This window comes from Ursus americanus, chromosome 29 (genome assembly GCF_024610735.1).
Source record: "Ursus americanus isolate L20-20 chromosome 29, mUrsAme1.1.p, whole genome shotgun sequence".
NCBI classification, from domain to species: Eukaryota; Metazoa; Chordata; class Mammalia; order Carnivora; family Ursidae; genus Ursus; species Ursus americanus.
The window spans coordinates 7,837,575-7,842,658 of record NC_142155.1 but is presented as its reverse complement, the minus strand read 5'-3'; the positions used below and the strand labels follow the sequence as shown (position 1 = coordinate 7,842,658).

Sequence of the window (5,084 nt, the reverse complement as noted above, 5' to 3'; positions counted from 1 at the left end):
CTGAAACTTGTGGGGAACTCATGCCAGGTGTGGCTCTGACGTAGGCTTGGTTTTGCCTAGAAGAGTCTTCTATATGCAATCAAACGTTGTGGCTCTAAGTTACTTCCTGTAAAAAATGGCTCCCTAGCTTGCTTTTAGAAATTTTTTTTTTTCTTTCTGGTCTTTATAAATCCCTTTTTGTTAGGTGTTCCCTTTACCTGCATCATACCCTTCGTTCTCACAAAATATTGTAAAGAAAATAACAACTTTTTATTTAATTAAAGATTTATTTATTTTAAAGATTTGTTTATTTATTTTGAAAGAGAGAGAGAGAGAGAAAGTGAGTGGGAGAGGGGCAGGGCAGAGGGAACAGGAGCGAAGCAGTCTTCCCCCTGAGCACCTAACCCAATGGGAGGCTCAATCCCGCAACCCTGAGACCATGACTTGAGCCAAAACCAAGAGCTGGATGCTCAACTGACTGAGCCACCCACGTGCCCCACAACTCCTTTTTAAAGAAGAGCAAACCAAATCTTCATGGTTAAGAGCTTTTAAGTCATTTTTTTTGTAGGCCTTCAAGCTTTCCTAAGTTGTCATCTTATCCTGTCAACTCTACTTTTATAGTGATTATCGGTTTTATCCCTTCATTTCTATTCTCCCTGCAGCTGCCCTAGAATAGCATCTCATTAACTCTCTCACCTGGAGGACTTAACAGCTTCCTAACTGGCTTCCCAGCTCTATTTCCTGTCTTCCATGCTCTTTACATTCTCTCCCTAGAGGTACTTTTTTCAAATACAGAATTTATCAGGCCACTTTACTGCTCTGACTCCACCACCCCCTCCCCCCGCCCCGACAATAGAACAAAGTTTTTAAAACTTTGGTGTGTGACTCAGGACTTTCAATCTGTCCAAACCTACCTTTCTAGTCTTTCTCACACATCATGTCTTCAGGCATTTTCAACCAGAAGCAAACTCCTACTGTTTCTAGAACAGGCCCTCTGATTTGCAGACTGTGTACTTCCCTGCAGTTTCTCTTGCCTGGTAGGCCTTCCCTCCTCTTTCTTGTATCCCTGCCTATGCAGACCATACCGTCTCTCAGTATCTACCCAGTACTCTGAGAGTTTTGTGGACTCGTACGTACCGAGCTTAGTAAACTATCCTTTGCCTTCAGACCCCTTCAGAATTTATACTTTTCATGACACTTACTACCTTTATTGACCTTTTATTGTAGTCATTTGTGTGCTTTCCTAGTCCTTCATTCCCATCATTAGAATGCTAATAGAACCCCAACCCTGGGGTTAAGAAAATGTCTTTTACCTTTAAATATCCTCTAGCACTTAAGATAGTTCTTTGAATATATCAAGAACTCAGCAAAGGTTGGTTGAGCTTAAAAAGTATCCTCTTTTTTTTTTTTTTTAAAGATTTTATTTATTAATTTGACAGAGAGAGACAGCCAGCAAGAGAGGGAACACAAGCAGGGGAGTGGGAGAGGAAGAAGCTGGCTCCCAGCAGAGGAGCCTGATGTGGGGCTCGATCCCAGAACGCTGGGATCACGCCCTGAGCCGAAGGCAGACGCTTAAGGACTGCGCCACCCAGGCGCCCCTAAAAAGTATCCTCTTTTAAAATACACATATGCTTAGAAATGTTTAGAGAAAATCACTTGAACATTCACAAAACTGCTTAGTGGTTCTCAACTGGGGGAAGGAGTCTGTGAAGATGGCAAATACAGTCCTTGAGCTACTTTAGTATTTTAATAGGCCTAATGGAAATCATACTTTAATCTATAATGAAGCTGGGAAGCTAACTAATATATCAAATTTTTGTTTGTAATTATATTAACTCTGTGAGAATAGTATTAATTTTTTAGTCTAGGATTGTTTGGTAGTAACGGAATATACTCAAATTAGTGTATGGAAGAGGAGAAACTTAATATGATGATATAAGGATATCTTGCATAAGCCCAGAGAAGGAAGTACAGATAGGTCTCACAAAGGATGGAAACCAGATAGAGAAATTACTGAAAATGAAGATAGCAGTCTTAAGAATTCTTCCCCTGAGTCCTCAGGTATTCCCTGTTGACATCAGTTTCATCTTCCTCTCTGCAAACTGGGTACTTAGGCTCTGCTAACACACAGCTGTACAATGTCTATATCTATTTTAAAACACTTCAGTGAAGATAGTACGTGTGTATGTCTAGCTATATCTGTTCTACACATACACATATATATGGATGCACACGTGTGTGTGTATGCATATGTGTGTATATATACATCTATATATGCATAGTTGATATTTACTTGGGAAGCCAGTAATTGAATTTTGAATTTTGAAGTACTCAACCAGACACTGCTCCCAGGAAACTGGCAACATACACTAGTCAGCATTTGAAAGAACTTAACCAGAAATCCACACTCGAAAGACTGCTCCTACAGGTTGCAACCATATTTACCTCTACTTATTTCTAGACAGTTTTAATATTAGCCAAAAGGGCATTAGAAATGACTTTGAATTAGTGAAATGTGTGATGTTCAAGATATAGGGATTGACTAGAAATATTGTGTATGCAACTCTTCTTTATATGAGCAAATATGAGTATACTTCTGGAAGGGCCTTTCTTGTCTTAGGACTCGTTTGGCTCTGTTCCTGGGTTCTGTTGTCCAACTGTGATGAGAAGTTTAGCTTAGTCCTGAGGCTAAAATATTATTGCTTCTGCCTTTAGTGAAAGAACCTAATAGTTATAAATGGTCAACTTATTTTAGGCCAGTTTGCAAAGAGGGCATGTCATCATCACGCTAAAACTGATCCTGTCCCAGCATTTAGGTGTACGGAAACATATAGGCCCTTAGATTCCAGATAACTGGAATCTCTCAATTTTCTTCTCAGTTTCTCTGGAAAGAGAATTAACTGGCTCATTTTGGGTAAGGTCCGGCCCTGATCAACAGTGACTGAGGAACTCTATGGGTTATGTAGTCATCAACAGTGCTAAAGAAGCCTCTCACCAGAAGCTGTGGGTGTGCACTCTCTGAAAAGGGGGTCCAGGCTGGGTTGTGGGTAAAGAGTACATTTCATAGGATGGGGTATTGACAACGTAAGTTCTTTGAGACCTCATGTTAATCAAATTCAAAGCTCTATTTCTTTGATTCAGAAGAGGATATAAAATTTTTTTAAAGCTGTAGTTATTTATTATTTGTCAATAAAGAAGATTGGCCTGTCCTTTAAAAAGAAAGTGACATTCCAACATGAGACGGGTTGAGTCTCCTCTAGAGTGCTGGATGGTACCAGCTACTGCTACTGTACTAGGCCAGAGGGAAGCGCAGGTGGCGGCTCTCTTTCAACTCGACCACACTAAGTGCTTCATTCCCTGTGCGGCCTTCACTTCTTCCCAGTCCAGTTTGATATCTGGAACCTCATCTTCTGGCTTTGGATCCTTTCTCAAGGCTTCCTGGTGGGAGGCCACCACGATGGGCAGAGGGCCATATTCCTTCCGGAATTCTACCAAGTGGAGACTCTTAGCCAGTTGTTGATGGGTTTCCTTGTGGGAGAGCCCATGGAAAAGGCCCCATGGGAGGTTGACCATGTGAACCAACCCAGAGACCTTGGCATACATGTCTTGAGCCGGCAGATGGTGATGATGGCCCCATGGCTGTGGAGGCCGTAGCCCCTGGGTTGTTTCTTTATCTTGATATGGGTCCTTTTAAATCTTAAAGATATGTCACGGAATATCATATGGTCTTCGCGTCGTTCTATATAATGCAAATAGCAAACTGCTCTGTTCTTTGCTTTTCTGAAAGCGTCCATCTGATCAATGTCTTTCCCAGTGGCAAAACCTGTAGCTCCTCTGCCGTTCCCCACACCGACCAGGACACGGGCTGGTTTCTTTTCCTCCCTCTTTTGCTGTCATATTGAAAACATTTCTTACCTCAAGTATCCTGGCATCAAAATCATCATATGTTTCTCCATTGGGACCAGGGTCAGGGGGGCCAAGACTGACGCCTCCCCATGTGTTTCTGCTCCATCCTCGCTCCCGTTTAAACTTCCTCTTCCTCTTGCGGTCCCACTCTTCCCTCTGCTGGACCAGGTCAGCCTCTACCTTCTCCTGCTCTTCCTTGCTTCTTTGGGCAATGGTCTGCACAGCTCCCTCTCTTATAAGAGAGACATTCAGACCAGGCCAGAGGAAGCCATGACACCCTTCACCAATGATCTGACCCTTGTTCAGATCCTTTGTTGTCTTTTTCTCAGTTCCTTTCCCATTTCCTTTTCTTGCTCCTGCTCCAGTCTCTGCCAAAGCGCCTTGCCAAAGCTCATCTGCTGTCAATTTAGTGAAGAAGTTATAGGATCTATACTGTTGACCCATCAAATTACTGGGAGAAGAAATACAGCATTGTGTCTGTAGCCACGGGGCAAGCTGGTGAAATGATGGTTGTCTCTGATTCCTGGATATGACAAAGGGTCGTTGCTGAGAACAGTCTTCAATGCCGAAATGGAAGCTGTTGGAAAGGTGTTTAGGTAAAGCTGTGACTCCCCCCGCCCTCCCCGGGCGCGCCACACAGCGCAGGGAGGCAGCCCGCAGCGCGCACCGCGACCGCACGGTGGAGCCCTGGGAGCGCCTCAGGATATAAAATTCTTTTAGAAATCCAGCAGACATTTTTTTAAAGTAAGTTAAATTTTACAGAAATCAGGGTTGATTGGTAAAATAATAAAAGGATTCTTGAAATGCAATAGTGTTCCTTTTAACAGCTTTATAAATGGATGGATTTTCCAGGGGATGGGAACTGACCCTTGGAAGAAGGAGGCACTTCCATGGAAGGCAGGGAAATAGACCACTTGCTCATGGGATGCGGGAGCCCAAGTGCGATAGAAGGGAGAACGATAAGAAAAGGATTGAGCAGGACCTAGCCGACAGACTATTTTCGTATTTATATGTAAGGCCAGCTCTGCCTGCTTACAATGCAAGCAGCAAATATTACCAATTAAAATTTTTTTCCTTTATGGAGAATGACTCTGACATAGAGTGTGATTGTGACAAGGCCATTCAACAGAGCAAGTGTTTGTTGTGCAAAATTTGTTTTGATTAGACTAGCAAGGCTGTTTCTATGGGCCATCTGCTGG

The 5,084-nt window shown here is 42.8% G+C and overlaps 1 pseudogene; it reads right to left on the bottom strand.

Moving 5' to 3' along the window:
* Window positions 1-3,165: 3,165 nt before the first annotated feature.
* Window positions 3,166-4,363, bottom strand: LOC123797200 (small ribosomal subunit protein uS5m pseudogene; annotated as a pseudogene).
* Between the last annotated feature and the right edge of the window lie 721 nt (window positions 4,364-5,084).